At 38.5% G+C, this 25,924-nt stretch overlaps 1 protein-coding gene and 1 long non-coding RNA gene across 6 annotated transcripts in view; one reads left to right on the top strand and one right to left on the bottom strand.

Annotated features, from left to right (window-relative positions):
- ARL15 (ADP ribosylation factor like GTPase 15) overlaps window positions 1–25,924 on the top strand; it is a 334,164-nt gene that overhangs the window by 197,865 nt on the left and 110,375 nt on the right. The gene's annotated exons all lie outside the window — the stretch shown is intronic.
- LOC122465994 lies at window positions 8,275–19,501 on the bottom strand. The gene is made up of 3 exons (XR_006291171.1): window positions 19,417–19,501; window positions 9,394–10,130; window positions 8,275–8,973 (listed from the first exon to the last, which is right to left on the bottom strand). It is a non-coding gene; the product is annotated as an uncharacterized LOC122465994 (long non-coding RNA).

The raw sequence follows: 25,924 nt of genomic DNA, 5'->3' as shown, positions 1-25,924 counted from the left end.
TGCTCTAAAAAGTTAGCAGTAGAAACTACATATTCTTTTGCTATGGTTCTAATAATTGTCTCATATTACCGTCAGTAAAGGATTAGTTAATAAATTAGAACTGAGTCCAATGGCCCAAAATGAAATAGCCTCTGTCAACAAAATTGTCCCCTTCAAAAAAAAAAATAAAAAAATAAAAAAAATCCCCTTTGTTTACCTTGTTAAAATAGGCAAGACTTGAATATAATATAGATTAAAAGAGTTAGTAGTATAAAATCTTAAATGTGACTTGAACATTGAAAATGACTACTTCTGAAACTTTACTCTTAGGATTCTAAATGTCTGGTCTAGTGTTCCTAGTTCCTAATGGTAGGTTTGCCAAGACTTGTTGCAAACTTTGCAGAATAATAACTAATAAACCTTGTTCAGAGAGTTTAAATGAACATGGTGTACCATATGACAGGTTCTCAAGAGTACTTCTGTCAGGAGCCAAGGGTACTCTAATAGACCCCTTTTAAATTATTGGCTTATGTGAGAAACTGGAGATATCTAGGGATTTTCCCCTTTCAAACTACAGAAGGCAGATGAATTTATTAAAAACCTTCTTTGGTGTAGATAATTGAGCTGTGAAGGAGACCAGTATATAAACATTATTGTAAGTTTGCAGATACATTCTCATTCACGCCTGTAGGCAAGATAAATTTATCTACTTACATTAGTGGAGCCTTTAATCAGATAATCTGTTAGTGAGAGAAGTTTAGATCATGAGGTGAGCAGTTTTTAAACAGACCATACAACATGTGTAGATTTTGCTGGTTCTGCTTTTCGTCAGGAGAAAGATGAAACAAAATCAGGTAACTGAAAAGAACATTTTAAGAAATGCCCATTCTTTTATCCACTTTCCTTTCAGTATCGTATGTGTAACTACAGTTACACTATAGTACCATACAGTATTTCTACATGATATACAGCCCATAAAGTATTGCGCATTAGATTATGGAGGAAAGAACAGATCCAGATGTTTGGAAAATTATATCCCACAAAGAAATAGAAAAGTGTCAATAGGAGAGAAAGATGCAGAAAGAACATGGCTTGTAAATCTGACCCTTGATAAAATATTCCTCTCTCATGCATAGATTGAGGAAAGGGGGATTGAGTTTATCTCTGGGTCTAAACTGCTCTCATGTTAGAACTAATTTATGGGGGATGGAATGATCTGTGCTCTTGTAATAGAAGGGTTGTCTGATTGTAGTGTAGTGACTCATACAGGTATTCAGAAATTGGCACGTCACGCAAAGTATTGTGTGAATTTAGTGCCTGTGAAATAAGACAGTGGAGCCCTGGAGACTGAAATCTTCTATCCACATGCTGGTAAGGAGTACACTTCTCTGAGAAAATGTCTCCGTTGTGCTCTGTGGCAGCCACCTTTAGAATAGAAAAGACCATTTGAGTCCTGGCCTTTCTTCAGAGATTCCCAAGTAGTATATCAATTTGTTTTTGTTTTTTTTAATGAGGTAGACACCTTTCCACTTAGAACTTAATTGGAACCACTGATTGCATATAGATCACTTACAGGAACTTCATTTTATCCAAATATTCTTTAGGAAGAACAAGACACACATTAAATAGTCCTCTCTTGCATCCCTCCCACCACAAAAAAAAAAAAAAAACAACCCCAAATGAGCCTGCTCTCTAGTCCTGCTGACTTTGTGCAGATGAACAAGATTTGTCCCTACGAGGGAAATAACAGAAATACACAACATGGTTGTTTGACCATTTCCAGACTAAATGCAGTCCTGAAGGTTTCAAGTCCATTGAAATGATAGGCAGTTGCATGTTCAGGAAGTATGTAGAATCAGATTTCTTATATCTTCCAGAACCAACTTCCTTACTGCCTTTTCAGTATGTTTGATTTCCCTTAATTTTATTTTTAATGGGAATTCACTCTTTTTCTAAAAGGTATTTACATGATTTCTAAGGCTTAGAAATAGCTGACTTGCAGGTCTTTTTTTCACATGGGGGTTTAAAAAAATGTGGGGGGGATAAAAGTTGCTATTTCCTGCATGGCTCAGTCAATCAAATTGGTCTCTGTGCAGCAGTTGTCTGGCTCTTCTGCTACCCTTTTCTCTGAGTGGAGGTAAGAAGCTGACCAGTTGCAGAACTGAGGCAGGTCATCTGCTGGCGAGTTCATTTGGATGAGTGAAAATGGGGAGTAAAGGGTGGTTTGCGTTTTGGGATCAGAAAGTTCTGTGGCCAGATAGTCTACAAGATAAACTTTGTCGGAGTCCCTGATTAGAATACTTGCAGTACACTATTGTATTTCTTTCTCTGTGTGATAATTATCTTGGCTAAGAGAAATGCTATCAAAACATGAATTCTTTAACTTTTGGATTTCCACATAATTTTGTATGCATAATAGGAGAATGCTATAGGGCACAAATATTAGAATTCCTAGTATTCTTTCTGACCTTTCTGCTGCTTTTTTTTTTTTTACCCCATACTACTTTCTTTCCCCCTTCCTCATATCTTCTTTTTACCATTGCCCCCCATCTCTTTTTTCCCCCTGTCCTTTCTTTGCTTGTTTCCTTATTTGATTTTCTTTTTCCTTTGCAGAAAGGTAGAGTCAGAATCAGCACCCAAGCAGTAACATTTTTCAAAGCGAGCTCCAGAGAGAAACTCACTCAGCACCCTCGTTAGTTCTCTGCTGTGGGTAAAGCGCTATTCTGCTAGAGTGCTGCTGTGGCTGGTTTTCAGATGCCCGACACATGTCCTTGCTGAGGATGGGCAGTGGTTTGTGAGAAGTAGCTAAAAAGCTTGTCGGTCTCTTAACAAATGTTTTAGGGGGAAATTATTCAGTTCTTCAGGTTTATAAACTTAAAGCTTCATCACAGCCATTGCGAAAGATAAATGTCCTTACATGTGATTATTAATACTAACTTGTTTGTCTTTATTTAGATTTACCATTTTGGAATATTAGTTATAAAAGGAGTAGGGAGAGGAGAAAGCACTATGGAAAGCCACTAAACCACCTTGACAACACAACTAAAGAGAAATATTCCACTTTTATAACTAAGTAGATGGCATCACAGATACTTCCTTTTGTGCTTTAAATTAATAATAAAGGCTTTAAACACCTTAGTTTAGCTTTTTTTAAATAAAAAGTGCAAGACAGAAGTGTAATTGTTTGCAATCCAGCAGAGTTTCAAAGACCTAGAAACTGAAGTGCCAACTATTTCCCCCTTCTATTTATTCTTTTCCCTGGATGGTGAAAGTCCAGACCTCCTAGCAACTTCTGGCATTCCTTAGTCATACGGCATAGAAGGTCTGCACTGCATTTCCCTGGAGGCAATCGCTCAAAACCCTACCTCCTGTGTGGACTCAACAAAAGCCTGGAGAGAGATTGGGCCAGTCAGGTAACCCCTTGCTACAAAATGCTAAAACATCAAGCAGCCCATAGCCATGTGGGGCATGAGCCACCCTTCCCTCAGAACCTCCCAAGTGGTGGTGATTTCAAGACTGAAATCCTAGGGAGATGGGGTTAAAACACACCTTCAGAATCTCCTCAGAACCCATTAATGACTTTAAAAGCCTCAGTGAGTTGTTGATGGAGAAAGAAAGCCTTATTTATTTATTTTATATATTTGTAATACAATAGAGCCTAGAAGCCCGAATTATGGACCAGGACCCCATTATACTATGCACTGTACAAACACTGAACAAAAAAAAGCAATCCCTGCCCCGAAGAGCTTACCATTTAATACAAGAGACAGCAGATAGATACAGACAGGAGAGTGCAAGGAAACAATGAGACCTTATTGTACAGTTATGTAGGCAGTGGTCTTAACAGTTAGGATGCTGGTGTGCTAAGTTTTGTCATATGGCATCATAGCAAAGGCAAATTTTAAGAAAAGTTTTCAAAAACAATAATTAAGTAGCTCTGCTGATGTTTACAAGGAGTTCCTCCCAAGCAGGAGAGGCAGCACTGGTGAAAGCATGAAGGTGTTTGTTTGAAAATTAACACGTGAGCTATGGAGGCTGGAACCATGTGACAGTGGAGGTGGGAGCTGACCTCTTGATACTGAATGAGAAGATGGGTGAGGTGGGGATGGACCATGAGGGCCCTGAAAGTGAAGAGAAAGGAGCTTATGTGTGACATTATAAGAGATGTGGGAGCCAGTGGAAGGCTGCGAAGAGAGAGGTGACAGCCAAAGCAAAGGGATAAGAAAATGATCTTTGCAGCAACATTATGAATGGATGCAAGTGGGGAGAGATTGTATATATCAAGATCTCTAGCATTGTAATATTTTTGTATTTTTTTTCTCTATTCCATTCCATATGCACCTTTAACATTAGTTTGCTGTTTTCATTGCTGCTGAACCTTTGAACAGACATCTTGATTGAAGTGTCTGAAATGCTGCTTGGATCTTTTTCGTGAGTTGATACAGTTAATTTACAAACCCAGTCAGGTGTATGAGTAATTAAAATTGTTCCCTTCAGCATGCGTAACTTTGCTTTTGATCCACACTGATTTCAACTGCCAATTCATTTAGTCCTTCCTAATAGCCTTATAGTTTTCCCCACATTGTACTAGCCTAAATAATTTTATCTCCAATGCAAAGTTGCCAACTCACTGTTCACCCCCTTTTCCAGGCCACTAATAAATACATTAACACATGTAGTTAATAATTAAATTATAAGATCAACTACATCATTATCAGGATTGTTTTATTAATATATTGTATTGGTAATACCTTAATCTTACTTAATATGATTAAATACTTAGCATACATGTTTATCAGTTTGTGGAAAAATTGTTTTCAATTGATTTGTACTTGTATAGCTGAAAATATATTGATGACTTTCAAATTGTAGTATATTATGGTATGTATACATGCTCTGGCTCATTAAGGAAACAATTTTGTAACATCCTCGAGTTTTTCTAGCATCTGAAAAAGTAATATTTATATTTTATTAAGGCCTTTGCATGATCATTGAGATACAAAATACTAATTTGCTGCACTTCAAGTAAGACAAAAATAAATGAAAACAAATATAATCTATAAATTGCTCAGAAACCAATTATTATTCAGAAGTATCTCCCCAAAGGGAAACAAAAATATCCTGTTCAAAATATAAAATGCAATGCTGCTGGCACAATATTAAAAATTTTATGTTGGAGAAGAGATGTAATGTCACTCAAAGGTATACTGGATCATTGTATAAATTAGTAAGTAGAAAAGAATGATAGAAGTATTAAAATGTCCATTGTATCTGAAAAAATTTCAAGATTGTACTGCCATACATATTCACATAGGACAGAGTTACAATTGCACATTCAAGTTTAATATTAGCACTTCTTGACTTCTGTGTACTTAACTGTTGATTCTTGATTTTTGGCATTATTCATACTAGGTGTATATTTTCTTATTTTTCACTACTTATTGATTACTTGTCAACTCACCAGGGACTGATGATCATACTGTATTCAGAAAGACACATGCTGTTTCCAAAGTGTTGATATAAAAGGTTCATGACATTGTTATTTCAACTCTTAGTGCCGTCACTTGAAAAGTAAAACACCTGTGGGCTGAGTGCAGGATTTGGTAAAGCATAAGCACAATGGTAACACGGCTGACATCTACTTAGGCAAACCAATCTAGCTTCCAAGAGGAAAAGAGTTCTGAAAGGTCATTATAGAATCAAAATTACCTAAGTATTGATATTCCAGTTATGCTTTAGTGTTGTCTCCCTACAAATTCGTTAATTTCTCAGTTGCAGAAGATTTAAAAATGATTAAATGCTGAGAGCTGCCTTGGATTGCTGTGGATACTTTCTGAAATGAAGATAGTGAAATCAGTTCTCTGAAAACTCTCCATCCTTACTGCTGGAGTCGTGAAAGTGTACTGTTTGTAGTTCTAATTTTACCCGGCTACCTCTGGTGGAAAACCATCATCAGTACTTTTTAAATCCCTTTTTGCTGGATAATTTGAGCTCAACAGTCATCATTTTATAGTCACAATAAGCCTGTGTTGAGTTTTCAAATCTTGGTAAATAATAACAAGTTGACCAAAGTCTTTAAGGACAGGCATTTAGGGGGGAAATTATTAGCGTTACATTAATTTAGTTTGCTGTCATGCAGCATCATTGCAAATACAGGTGTCATGTGATGTGATGGGCAGCCTGCAAAAAGCTAATGGACTCTGATCTTGGTTAATTAGTGCAAGTAAATCTTATAATGAAGCTTTGAAGAGAGCATCTGAAATAGATGAAAGCTGAGTCTTTACTCAGTGTCAGGGTCTTGATGTTAATTATTGAGTCCTGTGACCCAGGAGCAGGAAGGCTCACTGATAAAGTGGTCCTGTAATAGGAACTTAAACTACTATTGTATTTTTGCAAACACTTTGTCTGTGGATCATATCATCTAGCTTCTTTATACCATTGATACACTTCACGACACATACATAATATAAAAATTAATAAAACAAAAACTGACAAGGTGCAAGTCATGTTATACTGCCATTTGGACAGTTTTAATACAATAGTCAGTTTTCCTAATACAAAGAACAAATGTGAAAATCTGAGCAGTAACTTTACATTAGTACATTGAGTAAGTAAAGCTGTGTTACTTGAACTTCTGCCACTGAAAATTAGAGATTAGTCTGTGCCACAAAATTCATACGTGTTTGTGTCTGAGATTTTGGGTGATGTCCATCTCTAATATTAAAAATTAGACAGTTGTATTTTAATTTAATTAGCAATTTGAAAATGTGGAATGAGTCAAAAATCTTCGCAAACTGTATAATTTACTACTGCTTAAAGTCTAAAGTGCATGTTCAAAGTTTTATAAATGTCTGCTACCATGTGAAAATCAGGGTTGCCTTAATCTGATAGAATAACCAAGAATCAGTAACCACTGAAAAATTGACATGGTTTAAAAACTCTGTGCATACCTCTATTTTTTAATGTGTATTATATTAGAAAATTGTAAGTCGAACTTAATCCAGGTAATATCAGAAGAATTTAATGAGTAATATTTTCCAGAAATGTAACATAATATGTCTGGGGATACCCTAGGTTTTAGAATATGAACTGAAAAGACGATAGGTCAACTACATTCTGGAAACACCCAATACCCATTGTGTGCTGCCCTTGACCTGGTGATTTGAAACGGAAATTTCTTTTCTTTGTCTAGTTGTGCCTTATTTATCAGGGCTTAATTGGTGCGAGCCAGACTGCAAAAGATTAACCTTGTGGTTCTGAAGTGAAAAATTTTGACAGTGCCATTCTGTTCAGACTCAAGAAGTGTGCTTTCACTAAAAGTGATTGACTTTGTTAAATTAGGGCTGTGCATGTCAGATATTTTAGGTTGATGTAGCTGCAGTTTTTTCAAAGATTTAAGGATTTCCTATTTTTGAAAACATTTCAAAGGTGGATGATTATTTTGAAGGTTTTTAGTGTGCTGTAACAGTTTTTATTTTTGAATTAAATAGTTGCAGATTCTGAGTGGTTAAAGGTATTTCAGACTGATGTCATGTAATTTAACAAGTTGCATTGCCATTTGGGAATGACCACCAAACTCTTGCTTACAAGGCCAGCAGTGCTACAAGTTTTAAGGGATGATGGTCTCCGTTTCAAAAGGGAGAAGCAAAGGTAAAGAATTCATAACACCTCCCAGCGGCCGAAGAAGAATTCTGTAAATGGAGTAATACTGACCAAGGGGAATAGGGTTAAAATTCTTGATCTTTTGGAATAATTAAAAGCATGTGTTTGTTTGGTCACCTTTCTTTTTCACTTAAGAATTGGAGATGGTAAGCTATAAAAGCCAAGTGTGTATTTAATCAAAAATGACCTTATTATGCAGAAGTCAATCATTCGTTTTATATTTATGGAAGATAGATTCAGTCTTAAAACTGACCATCTGACATGCAGAATAAATTTTACCAGTAATAATGGGAGGCAATGTGCATGAAGGTGGAGGGAAATACCATTCAAAATTGATCTGGATAAAATAGAAGCATAAGCAAGTAAGGGAATATATAGTGCAGTGCAGACAGATTTAGTATAAAAAAGGTAGGGGAAAGAATAATGTGCATTTGTGATCCAGCTATTTTGGATCTCTTCCTTGCTTTCTTAGTTCTGGGCACTAGCTGAGAGAGGAAGCAGTTTGCTCCTGTCCTAGCAGGCTTTGATTAAGGCTTTGTATACACTGGCACTTTCGTTGTTAAAACTTTTGTCACTCCAGGGTGTGAAAAAACACCCCCCCCCCCCCCGAACAACAAAATTTTTAACAATGAAAAGCGCCAGTGTAGACAGCACTTTGTCGCAGGAGCCACGCTCCCGAGGATGAAGGGTACCGCCCCTCGTTGGAGGTGGTTTTATTTTGTCGCCGGGAGAGCTCTCTCCTGGTGACAAAGAACGGCTACACTGTGCACCTTACAGTGGCGTGGCTGCAGCAGCATAGCCGTGCTGTTGTAAGGTGCGCAGTGTAGACATAGCCTAAAGTAGGCTTTTTTCTAAAAAAAAAAAACCCCAACTATTCATGGTTACTGCACTGGGATAACTTCACTCAGTACCGCAGTCAGCCAGTTAATGTGGTAGAAGCTATTGGCTACTCCTTTTTTTAGCTCTAGCTCAGCTCCCTGTTGCTGGTTTAGTTTTGAATTTTTTTCTAACTCCCCAGATCAAGAGGAATGGTTTGTAAAAGAGCCATTTTTTGTTTCAACAATAATTTAAAATACTTCGGACCGGTAGTAGCAGTAAGCATTTACAAAGAGCAATCAGGTGCTGTCCAAGGCTTTGTAGCAGAGAGCCTCATGCAAGTGAACTTGACTTGCTGGTGCTACAGAGAGAGAAAAGCTAGTGTCTGTGCAAATGCACCACTTCATGTGTGCTGAACTACGCCTGGCTGCAAATACTGTTAATCTTCTCACCAACAACAGGGCTATGGGTGTACTGCTGTTTCCTTTCCCTCCTTAGCCTTCTGTTTGCTAATACCTGGGGAAGGCAACAAACATATATACATTTTAAATGTTCACCCTAGTTTCTTCTCTGCTTGCACTTGCAATGATTCTGGCCTTATTGAAGTTCAGATTTTTACCCTATCAATTCTCATGTGTTTATCCAAGCAAGCCTCCTAATCCAGATATTCCACAGTATGCATTCTGATTTCCAAGATACGTGAGTGTATCCTTTCTAATTAGCATGGGGAAGGGGACATTTTAATGAGATTTGGCTGTAGATTATAAATGATATAAACTAACTTTAAAGTTTAGTAAAATATAGTAGCTTTTCTAAATATAAAATTTAAGACTATTCTAAGTAATTTCTAAATCAAGAGGATGGGTATACATAGGCTGCTTGGTTTCTCATTGTAGTAATTTATAGGAAAACAGAAAAATTTAGCTATAAACCCACCTGTGTTTCAAAGGAAAACTAGAGTTCTGCTCAAGCTGTGTGACTGGCTTGGCTGAAAAAGGTAATGACGCTATTTGAATCCAAACTCTAAACAAAACCATGTAAATAGGCTTGTGTTTGTGTAGATTTATATAAGCAAGAGTTAAATCTTTGGTGTAATGTAGTATCAGAAGTAAACAGGCTATGATTTCAGTGCTAGACATTGCCTTAAGGCAGAAGAAATTAGTCATGCAGAGGATATGTAGCCTCTGCTATTTCGGTGTTTGATTTCTTTGTTGTCACATAGTTGAAATCCATCTAGATGAAGAAGGGAGTGTAAACCAACATGGGAAGAAAATTACCTGCCCATGGAGGGTGTAGAGGTGAAGGGCAGCTCTTAAACTGTAGGCATCTCCCAAGGGAAATAGTGGAAGCCTCAGGATGTAAGACTTTTAAAACTAGAGTGGGTAAATCACTAGAAAATGTACCATAGGGAGTAATCCTGCAGTAGCAAGATGAAGTAGAAGACCTAATATGACTCTCTTACATATATCTAACTTTGGTCATGTGGACAGGCATCTCTGGTTTCCTTTGTTCCTGGATAAATTGGTGTCAAGTTGCTATTACTGGTCTTTGCTCCTCAATCGAGCTGCCTTTTTTGCTCTGGGATCATTCTTCATAGCTGAAAGCAAACTCCAAGCTCTGCATGACACCATGCTAGACTAAGCTATTGCTAGTCAAATCGAATCTTCCCATTCCTAATCAATAGGAAGAAAATGTTAGGACTAATATATTGAGTGAAGTTAGAAATAGAATTAAAAATGACGTGGAGGGCTTCATATGTTATATTTAATTGGTCTACTAAAAAGTAAAATGAAGTGTTAGTGAATTATGGTTTACTTAGCTCATGGGTTAAAAAACAATGAAAGGATGTAAGTGTTTAGAAAAAACTAAATTTAGCCTGACTAAACTGTAAATATTTTTCTGACATTTATATTGCCAGGTAATATCCTCATTGCTGATAATGAGGACAGATTTTCTAAAAGGCAAGGTTAATTGACTTATGCACTGTCTTGCATATTTATTTCCCCCCTCCTTTGGCACTTGATTCTTCAAGGCATATGTTACTTGAACAGAATATTTTGTTGGCTAAGTTCAATAAAAGGAAATCAAAGGTTGATCAAGTGTGCTCTGTGCTAACTGGCAAGTGTTGCTGTAATAATAGGGGTTAAGTATTAGTCTATGAAGAATCTAGCTCCAATGTTTAAAAGAACAAAACAAAAAGCCTCCACAAATTGAAAACTTCTCTCCTGTTGTCATAATATTATTTTACCATATTTCCTTTGTAGCAACAGGCATGTAGTTCAAATTTCTAGTTACGAAAGGAGGAGAAAAATTCTATTTTTTGATAGATAAGTTCTGTGAATTATAGTACAAACTCTGTAATGTACTCTTTTTTGAATTAGTCTCCATTTATTCAAAAATCACTTACATAGCCCACTGACTCCAAATAAAAATTTTAACTGTATACTATCTGCTGCAATACAATATTTGTTATATTAACGTATAAACTAATCTCAATTAACAAAGGTGCAAGAGGAAGGGCAAAATATATCCTTGCCTTTGACTCCCTATTTAGTTGAATGCACTCTTACAAAATGTGCAGGATACACACAAATAATGTAATACAACGTGATTTTAAAAAAGAAAAAAGGAAACCAAAACCACCAGTGTGAGGCAAATTGCACTCCTCTTGCAGTGTCACTACCCTATTCAAATTAAACGAGGATTCTAGAAAGTCTGTGGGCTTGTCAAAGGGTGTGCCTTTCCTCTAGTGCCACCTGCTGGCCCAGCTTGGCTCTGTCACACTCTGCCTCAATTTCCTCTTCACAGGTTACCTGGAATAATCCACAAAGACCTATACCCAATAACAAAACCTAAATGGGGACTGGGTTATTACATAAAATTAACCCAAAGTAAAATCAGCACAAAGGATCTTCTGCCCAGTCTCCCACTGGGCAGAGCTCCTCCTCTCTGAGATATGTCTGGCTCCAAGCCTCTCTGCTTGTCACTGCTATCACCCAGGCCCTGCTGATTTTCTCCTCTTGAGGTCAGGGGGTTGCACAGGCCCCCTTCTTGGGCCTGTGTTTGCTGGACTCTCATGCCGTTCCTCTAGCAGCTTCCTTAGTTGCATCCTTCTTATGCCTTTTCAGCAGCTCGGCAGCAGCTCTCCTGAGGTAGCAGCTATTCAGTCACATGAGCAATGCACCCTGCTCACTCTTAGAGCCCAGTCACCCAGTGACAGGTCTTCAAATGAGACCTCTTGTCATCTTGGCCACAGCCTTCTCAAATCACCTTCCCCCAAAAGAGAAGATAGTCGCTTTTGAACAAGGTTCTGGTATATTTTAGGGAGACATTAACAGGGTCCATTATGTCTCTGCTTGACTTCCACAGTTTGTCCAGCTTGTAGGTCTCTGGACAAAACTCCCCCAGAAACTACAGGACTTGTGTGAGCAATGCTGTCCCAGACTGATGCAAAGATGTATGCACATGCTCCATACTGACCTGGTTAGGCACCAGGAACGCAGCTAAATGGATCTAAACTGAAAGATCCTATTGGTGAAGTGGAAAACTAATCAAAGGGAGAAAAATCTGTCTTCCTTTTGTGAGTGGAGGCAGACAGAATTTACATGTCAGTCACCTGGAACAAAACTGCTGGACAGGACAGTGTAGATGCAGTGATGGAAGGAGAAGAATGCTTTATTCACACCCTCATTTATGGCTTGGACTCTAAAACTCATTAAACCACAATTATCTGACTGAGCACAGTTTCCATTCATGTCTGGTACATTTCATAGGTTACTGGTAACTTGTAAAACACTGTAACCAGCATATAAGAAGCTGACACTTCAGTGCCATTTTATCAATGGTCAAGGAACATAATCAGAATTTGTTACAAAATCATGAAACGAGTGGCCCACCAGTGGCACCACTGAAACCAGATTGGGTCATACAGTCTCTCATGAAAATAAGAACGGCTATATTGGGTCAGACCAAATGCCCATCTTGCCCAGTATCCTGTCTTCCAACCCTTGCCAGTGCCAGGTGCCCTAGAGGGAATGAACAGAACAGGTAATGAGAAGGCTAGGAACACTATCCCTGCCCATCCTGGCTAATAGCCATTGATGGACCTATCTTCCATGAATTTATCTAGTTCTTTTTTGAACCCTGTTATTGTCTTGACCTTCACAACATTCTCTGGCGAAGAGTTCCACAGGTTGACTGTGAGTTGTGTGAAGAAATGCTTCCTTTTGTTTGTTTTAAACCTGCTGCCTATTAATTTCATTTGGTGACCCCTAGTGCTTGTGTTATGAGAAGGAGTAAATAACACTTCCTTGTTTACTTTCTCCATACCAGTCATGATTTTATAGACCTCAGTCATATCCCCCCTTAGTTGGGACTTTTCAGCTTGGAAAGAGATGGTCTTTTTAATCTCTCCTCATATGGCAGCCATTCCATATCCCTACTCATTTTTGTAGGCTTTTTCTAACCTTTTCCAATTCCAATATATCTTTTTGAAAATTCCAGTATATCTTTTTGGAAATTCCAAGATATCCACTGGATTCCCCCTTGTCCACATGCTTGTTGACCCCCTCAAAGAATTCTAGTAGTTTAGTAAGGCATGATTTATTTCCCTTTACAAAAACCATGTTGACTCTTTCCCAACAAATTATGTTCATCTACGTGTCTGACAATTTTGATCTTTACTATAGTTTCAACCAGTTTGCCTGGTACTGCAGTCAGGCTTACCAGTCTGTAATTGCCGGGATCACCTCTGGGAGCCTTTTTTTAAAATTGGCATCACATTAGCTATCCTCCAGTCATTTGGTACAGAAGCTGATTTAAGTGATAGGTTACAGTTCTGCAATTTCACATCTGAGTTCCTCCAGAACTCTTGGGTGAATACCATCTGGTCCTGGTGACTTATTACTGTTTAGTTTATCAGTTTGTTCCAAAACTCCTCTAATGATACCTCAATCTGTGACAGTTCTTCAGATTTGTCACCTAAAAAGAATGCCTCAGGTTTGGGAATCTCCCATACATCTTCAGCCATGAAGAGCAATGCAAAGAATTAATATAGTTTCTCCGCAATGGCCTTATTGTCCATGAGTGCTCCTTTAGCATCTCGATCGTCTAGTGACCTTACTGGTTATTTAGAAGGTTTCTGATGTACTTAAATTTTTTTGCTATTACTTTTTGAGTCTTTGGCTAGCTGTTCTTCAAATTCTTTTTTTGGCATTCCTAATTGCATTTTTACACTTCATTTGCCAGGAGTTTATGCTCTTTTCTGTTTTCCTCACTAGGATTTAACTTCCACATTTTAAAAGATGCCTTTTTTACAGGATGTTTTTTTCAATTTAACAGGAGGAAAGATGAAACCTAACTTCAAATTTCAGAAGGTAATGATCTGACCATTACAAAAGGTGTAATTTAGCCTGCCACCAATTTCAACAGTCACCAATTTGTATCCAAAACCAAAGTCTACTGCATTCCTAGGACAAAAAGTAACCTGGGACAAACGGTGGTTGTCATGACTGACATGGGATCACAATTTGAGTGGGAGGAGCCATTGTCCTCATGGACACTGACATCACTGAGGACAATAAGTCTTCATTTTCTAACTTAATTTGGCCAAATATCTCTCTAACCAGAAAGTGATAGTAATTGTAGATGCCTTTGATTTGAGTGCTTATACATATAATTATAAGCAGTAATTATATAGCACTTACTATACCGGGTAGTTCACAAAAGCAGACCCAGAATATTAGGAAAGTGGAAAATTAGATCTTTGTACATTTTATCTTGTCCCACTCATATGGCACTCATTGCCATAGTGCAGTGGTTCTCAACCTGCGGGCTGTCTGCGGCCCAGTCAGCACACAGCTGCAGCCGTTGACATCTTCAGGGCCATGCAAGGGGTGTGTGTGTGTGTGTGTGTGTACACAGAGAGCTGTGTGTATGGCCCACAACAGCGATTAGGTTGAGAACCAATGCCATAGTGTCTGGTGCCTCGCAGCACCCCTCTGAGGTAGGGAAGAATGACTATCCCCATTTTGTAGATAGGGAACTGCAGTACAGAGATTCTCTGACTTGTCCAAAGTCTCTCAGGAAGTCTGTGGAAGAGCAGGGAATTCAATCTGGGTTTCCAAGACTGAAGTCTCTAACCATTGGCCATTCTTCCTGCCTTAAGTAAGCCTGGTTTAAAAGTAGTACTTGTTTCTCCTTTATTGTGAAGACTAGAGGAAATATGCAATGATTAAAATATATGCCATGTGCTATTTATTTAACTAGTTTAGTGGACAGTACTCCTAGCTTCAACATAAATACTTCTCTGCCTGTAATTTGTGAATGTTGTTATCCAGTTAATCCAGCATACTATATTACCAGGGCAGGTTGTAAGACACCAGAAAGAAATAGTAAAGATACAGGTTTCAGAGTAGCAGCCGTCTTAGTCTGTATCCGCAAAAAGAAAAGGAGGACTTGTGGCATCTTAGAGACTAACAAATTTGTTTGAGCATAAGCTTTCGTGAGCTACAGCTCACTTCATCGGATGCATGCAGTGGAAAATACAGTGGGGAGATTTTATATACACAGAGAACATGTAACAATGGGTGTTACTATACACACTGTAATGAGAATGATCAGGTAAGGTGAGCTATTACCGGCAGGAGAGAAAAAACCTTTCATAGTGATAATCAAGGTGGGCCATTTCCAGCAGTTGACAAGAACGTCTGAGGAACAGTGGGGGGGGGGGGGGGGTGAATAAACATGGGGAAATAGTTTTACTTTGTTTAATGACACATCCACTCCCAGTCTTTATTCAAGCCTAATGTAATGGTGTACAGTTTGCAAATTATTTCCAATTCAGCAGTCTCTTGTTGGAGTCTGTTTCTGAAGTTTTTTTGTTGAAGAATTGCGACTTTTAGGTCTGTAATCGAGTGACCAGAGAGATTGAAGTGTTCTCTGACTGGTTTTTGAATGTTATAATTCTTGACATCTGATTTGTGTCCATTTATTCTTTTACGTAGAGACTGTCTGGTTTGGCCAATGTACATGGCAGAGGGGCATTGCTGGCAAATGGTGGCATATATCACATTGGTAGATGTGCAGGTGAATGAGCCTCTGATGGTGTGGCTGATGTGATTAGGCCCTATGATGGTGTCCACTGAATAGATATGTGGACACAGTTGGCAACGGGCTTTGTTGCAAGGATGAGGTTCCTGGATTAGACAGCCCCCCAACCTGAAGCACGTACTCACCGCCACACAACAAAAACACTAACCCAGGAACCTATCCTTGCAACAAAGCCCGTTACCAACTGTGTCCACATATCTATTCAGGGGACACCATCATAGGGCCTAATCACATCAGCCACACTAGTAGAGGCTCGTTCACCTGCACATCTACCAATGTGATATATGCCAGACATCAACAGACATTTGTGATATACCCAGACATCAACAGACCTGAACTCCTGAAGGGGATACCTAGCTGAAAACCCTGGATCATGCCCACTGCTCCTCGAAGGTGTCAGGGGAGCCACTGGAAGGAGAGTGATTGATAGATGGGAGATATATAAGCCCCAGGATGATCAGAGCCTTATTCCCTGTAGACTAAGGAGAGGTTACTACAGGTTAAGTACAGCACCTGGAGCCAATTAAGGCCCTGCCCAAAACCTATTAAAACCCCTGCTTCAGTCAGACAGGAGAAGGGAAGGAGAGTTGACTTTGTAGTTTGGAGGTGTACTGGTGCTGACCAGAGGATTGGAGTACCAAGGGAAGGGCAGACCCTGCGCAAGCAGAGCAGAGGGACTTCCCCTGCACAGAGGACCAAGAGAAACCCTGCCCGGGGGAAAGAGGGTAAGAAGTCTGAAGCCGAAGGGGCTGGGACTGGAGTAGGGGGGGCAAACCTGGGTCTCTTCCCCGCTCTGCTTCTCTCCTCCTCCACGGCACTTGCGGAGCCCAAGAAAAGGGGCAGGGGCGGCACCCTTACCCACCGCACCAAGGAAAAGCACAGGACCCACCTGCCACAATAGATAGTATCTCTCCAGATAGCATGAAGCAGGGTATACAGTGGTTTCTTTAGAGAGAAGTACTTTCACCATCATGTGCTATAATTTGAACAAAAACAGCATTTTGCATGTAACTGTTGGTTACAAAATTCTGGCTTCCAATTTTAGTGACCAGCAAAGATTAATCCGATGCAGAGAATTTATTATACATCTCTTATTAGAAGCTATCAAAATGTCACTGAGTCACTTTCAAGTCCGCTAAAAAAGGAAAGCGGGAGAGAGATGGCAGACAGGTTTTGTAACTGGTAGATAAATAGGTACTTGATGTAATGCTATGTATTTAGGACAAGCTGTTGGATAGCCAGGTGCCACATCTATCAACAGTCCTAGATCTAAAACTCATCTTAAATTGTTAGTGGCATCCAAACAAGGAATATGTTTTGCCACAAATGTTGATGTCATGGTGTAAATGTATATTAACATGTTCCACTAGCTGTCTATTTTATTTGTTGAGATGCCACATTAGAACATCAAGAGAGTCGCTGAGATAGCATCTCAGTTACTATTTTCAAGTGTATTTACTGCAATCAGGATATCATTTAAATGTCAGTAGAAAACAATCTTTAGTATGTTATAAAACTAGAAAGAAGTAATGAATAATACCATTCAAATACAATATAATTATAGTGAAATCTAATGTGGAAATATCACAGCTTACACAAGTTTTTTCTCATTTTACAGATAATTTAAAAATATTTTTCAGTTGGCATAATTATGAGGGTGGAGTCATTTTAAATCATGCTGAACGTATTCATCTGTTGCTTTGGGAATTTACAAAAAGAAAAGGAGTAGTGATCACTGTATTTCACTAAGCAGAAAGAGAACAGCCTATCTGATTTCATGACAGAGTAAAATATTTTCTTCTTAATATGAAGCTAAAGACTGAATTCCTGCAGAATTCTCCATTTCACTTATTCAGATGTGTAGATGTAAATATTGGTGTATATGTTATAGAAAGACACCAAGTGTAATTTTTCTGGTCTTAAACACAAAATGGCAAGTCTTACACACTTCAAGAAAGCCAGCAGCATGAAAACTAAGGATTGAAAGGGGAAGTGGCACTTTAAAAACCAGGGTTTGGAGTGAGCTAGAACATAGTCCAGGTGTAGGGTCTGATCCTGTAAATATTTAAACATCTGGGTAATTTTTTGTATGTGAGTAGTCCTAAAGTCAATAGGACTATGAACAAATCAACTCCTATGTGTGTGCAGGGTATGCTCCTAGTTTGCAAGATCCCCAGGGAAGGCAGTATGTTTTCTTTTATTCTCAAGCACATGATCAGAGCTTAATTGATAATAAGAATAACTTATAATATGACATACCAGCACTACTTTAAGAAACCCCATCTCAGTTTTTGAGAAATAAGCTTTACTTTTAAGAAAAGTCAATAGTTTTTCGCCATTCTGGTAGCAAAGAGAACCTTTTAGATGTAAACCAATGCAGTGTATCTAAGGGTCAGTCTATTTTACAAAATTTATTGTGTTGGGTTACCATGTTGTAATAGATGTTCTAGAACTGTACCAAAGCCCTTCCAGCTTTTTAACTATTTCAGCTTTGATCTTTGCTGGTCTTTACAGGTTTTTCACTTGATTCTACAAAATGACTATAACATTGTTTTGTGTTTATATATGAAAGACAATGTGTAATAGCATGGCTAGGGCCCTACAGTATTATAACCCCACTCTTCACTGTAGATTGTATAATGGGGCCTTTGTGACTATGCAGAGAAACAACAGCATTAAAAGAAGTGTCAGCCACCTCTGGTCATCTCAATATAATATTAATCCTGGAAAAAAAGTGCTGACAATTTATATGCCAACATTTCGTTAGTCATTTCACAGAAATATCCAGCTATGATCTTTTGGGATTGTGGTTGATGGCGCATGTGTAATGTACCACTACTTTTCCTCATCTTACTCCTGAGAAAAACTACAGATAAACAAGTAAAAAAAAAATCTAAATCTTACTGAAGTTATATATTTTTAAATTAAATTATAACTTTTTGTAAAATAAATGAAAGTTGAAAGCTAGCATCTTTGGGGCAAAGGGGATGGTAGAGGACACAATGAGACACGAACAGAGAGTAGGAAGGTGCTAGGGTTGTGTAAAGCCTCAGAGATAATGACAAGAACCTGGATGTTATGTGAGTGTCCGGGAGGTAGATCAACTAAGCGGGCTTATGTGGTCAGAATGGGTTGGGAAAATGATTTTAGCTACAGTTTTTTGAATGGATCTGTTAGGGGCTGGGTGAGTGTTGGGATGGTCCCAGAGGAATTGACCAAATGAGAAAAAATGTCATGGACAAGAGTGACTCTGTGGGACCAGAGAAGAAGTCAGATATTGGAAGTATTACGGAAGAAGTGGCAAGATTTAGACATAGCCCGTTTTAAGGATGAGGAAAAGAAATAAATTATGGAAAAGAGGTTTGTGATGTACTTGCTGAACATTATTTTTAGACTGATAGACTGAATAGGATACTTGTCTTTAAAGGTGTCCCTGCAGAGAGAGTGTCTTTTTTGCTGCTTTATTATGTTTAAAGATGGGATGAAAGTGTTTGTTTCAAAAGTGTATTTTTCCTGCCTGTGTGTCTGGTCTTGTTTTTAAATAAAAGTATCTTTGGAAGCCTGGAGAACTAGTGGGATTGACATTGCAAGGAAACCAGTTGCTTTGACACTTAACAATTAAAAGGATTGCTAGTTAAATTGTTTTCTTTTTCATGGTTCTTGTACACGTATTTAACTCTTTACGTACTGAACAGAAAAAGCTCTTTGTGAAAATACAAGGCCCATCTCATCACTTGTGAGGAAGTTCCCACTCTAATGCTGTAGTCCTCCAAAGAAGAGAAAAGATAAGTTTTAATATTCCTAATACTTCTAAGTTATACAAGCAAGGGAAAGCAAACAAAAAGATACCTTAAAACTTCTTTAAAACTGTCCAGGACTGCTGTATAAATAATAAAGGGGCAAAGAAAAAGGGTTCATATACAATTTTTCTTCCTTTGCTAGTCAGTTTTAGCAGTGTGAAGGTCATCCAATGAAAACTGGCAGGGTTTGGATCTAACTGTTTACATTGTTGTGCAATCACTTTTACTGGCTGTTCTGTTTAGATAGCGTGGAATACTCCCCTTGTCTACTACTTTCAGTTTTGAAATATGTCCATCCATTTTTCTACAGGAAGTTGAGACATACTGTAGTTGTAGGAGATAGTAACTGCAAAATTAGGACACATTAGGTACAGCAACTGGATTACAAGAAGTTCCTTTTGTACATACTTTAAAATGCAAAGCAATAGTATTTCAACATCCAACTGACCATTTGATTTGTAACGTCTGGAGGGACTTAACCATTTAAAACAAATAATGTGGACAATTTGACATTCAAACAAATGTTCAGAAATTAACCGAACTAGTTCTGGCTTCCATTTGAAAAGAATATAGATCTCCTCCCTTCTTTTCACCTGACTACCTAATTAATCTTAAATCATAATTAACCGGTGCCTCTTCCTACAGTTATGGTGGTAAAGCAGATCAGAATGTTGCCCTTTCACTCACCCTTGCAGTTCCTGTTCCAGTCTGGGTAAACACTGAACAGGACTTTGTGTTTGATCTGTGTAAGTCACTACTTCTAGAACCTGGCAGTTTGGCTTTAGAATTAACACAGGAGCTGAGAAAATACAGCTGTTTACAAAATGCAGTTTGTTTATTCATCTGTATGACAGAGAGAGATGCATGTGTGGTAGGATGCTACTGTGTGATAGTCCTTCCGTTCTGCTTGCCCTCGGCTGTCTGTACTGTGAGGTGCTGAGGAGTGTTGTACCTGACTAGTTCAGAACAAGAACCAGAATTGTACTATGATGCTTCTTTCCCAAAGTACTAGACTATTCTGAATTTATTCTACATAAAAGTTATTGTTAGCACAATTAACTTTCAAGTGTTGACATATCAGGATTGTCACTTTCATCAGCCGCCTTCTACATGAACAAAATTCTAGTCTATGTAATGGGACATGTTCAGATTTGAACTTCTGTACGATGGTAAATGTTGGGATGTACCTTGTTACTTCCACTTGTTTTTTGACCTAGTTTTTTAAATTTGCACGTTAATGTCATACATAAGATGATTATATACCTAGAAAAAAGCATATTGAAATATTTATTCTTACCTGTCCCTTTGCTTTTAAGAGGACTACTCTTCACGTGTGGCTGAATTTGCAATCAGACAAGGAACTTCAGTGTATTATAATCTTGTTGTCTTTATTGTCCTTAAACATTTTAAGTTGATGAATAATATCTATGTATTGTAGCTGTAACTGTTGGTTCCAGGATATTCGAGAGACAAGGTGGGTGAGGTAATATCTCTTATTGCACCAACTTCTGTTGGTGAGAGAGATAAGCTTTCAAAAGCTTTCCTCTCTCACCAATAGAAGTTGGTCCAATAAAAGATATTACCTCATCCACCTTGTCTCTCGAATGATATCTAAGCACACCAATTAATTCTGTCACTGCATAAGTAAATCTAGGAATGTGTAATCCATGCTGAGACTGACAAAAATTGTCAACATACTGTATTATTGATTTATAGCATTAAGTCTTTTTTTGGCTTGCAGTATGTGGAATACAGGGTAGTTAGGTTTGAATGCTTGTTGTTTTGGCTTTACAGTTCCAGTTTAGCAAAACAATAGGTTGATTTATAAAACTCCAAAAAGCTGTAGATTGCTGTAAAACGTGATTAAAGATGATGCATCTGTTTTCTAACCATAGTTTCAATACAAAAACTTATGCATGAATGGATTCTTTAAGATGTTTCATGTGTATTTTTTATCAGCCCCTTGACAATGTTCTCTTTAGAGAACAAGTATATTTTACTTGCAAATTGTAATATTTCAAATATAAGCTTTCAGATATCCTAAAGTGCACTATCAGCTGTTTGTGAGGGCGTTTTCTCTAAAACGTATAGCAAAGATATAATAATGCAATGAGAATGAGAATTTCATTTTGATGCTTCTAAAGTCAATAGTTATATAGAATTTTAAATGTTAGTTATTTTCCCAGAGTGCCTGACATAAATCTTGTAGTTTTTCTTGCTCACACAGGCTCTCTTTCCTGCAGAAAATAACCACAACCTTCAGAGCCCCATAAACTATGGAATGCTGTGGAGACTGGCTGCACCACAGTCCAGCCTTTTGGGGAGATGGGTTGTGAGGCTGTAACTAAACAAACTGGAAACCTAAGCTGCTGGGAGGTGTGTTGCCTCTCAAGGAGACAAGAAGCATTGCTATTCTGTATGCTAGTCCTAAACTGTACATCTAACTGTACATAAACTGTATACATATTAAAAATAAAATCAAAAACCTATCAAAAGAGAACACCACTGTGCACACAATTCTCTTTCTCCTCAGGGAGAAAATTGTGTGCAATGGAGGGGAGAGAAAACAACCCAAACATGACAGCTGTTAATCATGTCATTTAATGTGCTACCTGAAAACACTCATGATAATACTCAAAAAGAAAAGGAGGACTTGTGGCACCTTAGAGACTAACCAATTTATTTGAGCATGAGCTTTCGTGAGCTACAGCTCACTTCATCGGATGCATACTGTGGAAATTGCAGAAGACATTATATACACAGACATCATGAAACAATACCTCCTCCCACCCCACTCTCCTGCTGGTAATAGCTTATCTAAAGTGATCATCAAGTTGGGCCATTTCCAGCACAAATCCAGGTTTTCTCACCCTCCGCCCCCCCACAGACAAACTCACTCTCTTGTTGGTAATAGCCCATCCAAACTGTCTTCACAATGTGTATGATAATCAAGGTGGGCCATTTCCTGCAGAAATCCAGGTTCTCTCACCCCCTCACCCCCCTCCAAAAACCACACACACAAACTCACTCTCCTGCTGGTAATAGCCTATCCAAAGTGACCACTCTCCTTACAACCTGCATGAAAATCAAAGTGGGCCATTTCCAGCACAAATCCAGGTTTTCTCACTCCCCCACCCCCATACACACACAAACTCACTCTCCTGCTGGTAATAGCTCATCCGAAGTGACCACTCTCCCTACAATGAGCATGATAATCAAGGTGGGCCATTTCCAGCACAAATCCAGGTTTTCTCCCCCCCCCTCCCCCCCCCACCACACACACACAAACTCACTCTCCTGCTGGCAATAGCTCATCCAAACTGACCACTCTCCCCACACTGTGCATGATAATACTGTGATGAGGACAGTGTAAGAACCAAGATAGAATAGAATTATATCCTTGTCCCAACCTCTTAGGCTGCACAGACTACTCAAGACCCTAAATATTAGAGTTGGAGTATCATCCGTGCAAAGGCTGAAGATGGGGGGGAAAGTAAAAGTCTTATTGGGGGAAATGGCAGGACTGGAGGGAGTCTGATGAAGTGAGCTGTAGCTCACGAAAGCTTATGCTCAAATAAATTGGGTAGTCTCTAAGGTGCCACAAGTACTCCTTTTCTTTTTGCGAATACAGACTAACACGGCTGTTACTCTGAAACCTATAGGTTGATTGTTCATTATTTTCTCCTAAACTCTGGGAGATGCCAGAGTTGCATCATGTGGCTAGTTTTAAATTTCTTTATGCTTGGTTGACCTCACGTCATTCAGGAAAAAACCCTGGGATGTCAGGGGAAATCCTGTAAGTATTAATAAGATTGTCATGTACTGTATCTTCTGATGTCACTTCCATGAAGTTTTTTGCCATATCTAATTGTTGCTGGGAGGAGGCACTGGGTCCTGTTTCGACAAACATATGAAGCAAAATTAGCATTACACAGCTATTGCTTAATGACTCCTTTGTGCTGATAGGGCCCTTAAAGCTTACCATTGTGAAAAAAGGTGTTTTGTGAGTTGTATATATTCACATAGAATGGCAAGCTAACCTGTTTAGCTGAAAGTCAGACAAGTGTTTGCTCAAAAATTCAGTTTTGCATCATGTTAATACTGAAAGTGTCTTCTATTTCTGCTGTGTGGCCTGGATTATTTTAGGCCCAGTAGGATATCATCACAAAAGTACCCTCAATTTAAATCTCAGGGAGTTAGTCATGGCGGTTTTGCTTGACGTTTATTATACATCATCTTAACCTTAAGCTGCGTGCATGTCAGAAGAGTTGGGGGGAGGATTGGGCGACCATGTTGGTGTTCTACTGAATAGAAGTAAAACTAAAGAAAATCAAGTCTTTGAAGATATATTAGGAAATGGTTTTCTTAGATGAAAGGAGTTATATAAAACTTTTACCTTTTATATTAAATTTTTTGGTTAGCACATATTCTTGAAATGTGCAGTAAATAGTGAATGCAGACTTGTTGGTATTCATAGTAGACACAGATAAACATAATTAATCCCCCTTTGGCAAATACCATATTCTGTAGTTGATCTAAGTGTACTCTTTGCTATAGAGCCTCAGGGATTACACCTGAATTTCATTAAGAAAGTTTAAGTAATACCCAGAGGAATCTACCATTCAGAATTGCTTCAAACTGGTTATGACAAGATGAGATGTAGCTTTGCTTTCGGTATAACCACCGTTTTATTGTTTGCTGTTTTGTAAGATATTTAGTTGCACCTACCCTCAATAGGATACTGTCTGTAAATACTGCAAAGGGTAGTGAAGACTGTTCTCTGATGCCAGAATTGTCAAAGTACAGTATATTTCATAATCGTTCCTGTCAGAATGATAAAAAAAAAGTCAGATTTAAGTGAATAAAAAGAGAGAGGTATATTGCAGCGCATAAAAACCAGTTACGGGACACTGGTAGTGTCCAAAAGTTAAGATGCTTTATCCAAGCTTGTTGGAATGAGCTGCCAAAACCTTCTCCGCTTCCTCTTATTCTGTTCCATGGTGCTATTCCTCTTTCTGGAAAAACCCCTGGCACTGCAGGCTCTTCCTTCCATATCATTTATTTATTTGTGTGTGTGTGTGTGTGTGTGTGCGCGTGTGCATGCACGCACGCCTACTCCAAGCTAAAGATAGACTTTGCCATCTTAGATAATATAGAATATTATGATATTGTAAATATAATATATACACACGCACCCCATATAATATTCTATATTATCTATCATTAATTATATCACATAAATAGATGTGAAAGTAACCAGATGTATGTAACCAGAGTTCTTCGAGATGGACTCTGCATGTTCACCTTCATGGGATGTACAGGCTGGGTAAAACATAGATGGTAGAAATTTAACTAGCAGCACCTGCAAGTGCACTCTAGGTGTGCCAGAATGGGGGGCCAAGGGGACCATGGCCCCTCCCACTTTTTACTGGCTATAAGGGCAAGGGACGGGGGGGGGGGAGGGGAAAGAGGTAATATGAGGGGGTGGGGCCCTGGTTTGGGCGCCAATGGGCCTCCCCCCTCACTGTGAGGAAGCTTCCGCCATCCCTGCCTACCTTCGCTGTTTGTGAATGTTCTGAGAACAAAGCTATAAAAGGATGCAAGGCGCTGCAGCTGCCTCAGTTCCTTCCTACCTACCATGTCTAGCTGACACACTTCAGGAACTTCAGTGGTTTGTAAGATCCTTGTCTTCAGTGCCTTTTAGATTTATCCAAGATTAGTTTTAGATAGATCTTTTAGTATACTTTCATGTACATTGTTCTTTGGTAGTGTGTTAAGATTTTAGATATAACTAGTTTTGGTTAGGTGCTGACCTTCCATTCTGAGATGGTGGATCCAAGGACCAAGAATAATGATATCATATTTACCGTATCATCCTATATTATCTAAGGTAACTAATGATAGACTTTGTCTGGACTGGACATCCAGGTAACCCGCAAGGAGCTTTTCTGCTTCTTTTCTACACTCCTGAAAAGAGAGAGGACCACACTTGTCTGTTCTTCAGTTGTAACATACTTCTGAGAGACATCTTTTTGTAGATTATTTTCAGGGATTCTGAGATTTCCCCTGCTACCTCTTTTAAAATTCTTGTGTGTCTCTCTTGTAGACCTGCAGGTTGTTATATGATCTTTTTTTCCACATTAATTTTAACACACAGTCTAAAGATTTTGATTGGAAGCATTGTAGGTAATGTTTGAGAGCTTCTAATTTACTTTTGTATATGTGAGAAAAATAGAAAAATCATGATTTTTTTTCCAGATAAGGGAATTAGGTTTTTTTAAACCAAACTGAGTGAAATTGTAAATCCATTGGCTTCTAAATAAAACAACAAACTTCTTAATGTTTAAAAAAAAAAGTACAAACAGGCCTAGAAATATTGCATTTCCAGGTTTCAGCAAGAAAAGACTTCTGACTTCGCATTTTCCTTTGGGGAGAAAGTTCATTATGTCACACCATCTCTAAACTAGAGGTTAACAGGAGTTTCCAGACATTGTGAGTAGATCCAGATATTTTGCATTCCCATGCTGTTTCCAGATAGCTGTGCCACATCATGGTGG

This window comes from Chelonia mydas, chromosome 5 (assembly GCF_015237465.2).
Source record: "Chelonia mydas isolate rCheMyd1 chromosome 5, rCheMyd1.pri.v2, whole genome shotgun sequence".
NCBI classification, from domain to species: Eukaryota; Metazoa; Chordata; order Testudines; family Cheloniidae; genus Chelonia; species Chelonia mydas.
The sequence above is the reverse complement of the archived record's forward strand: the minus strand, read 5'-3'. Positions and strand labels throughout refer to the sequence as shown.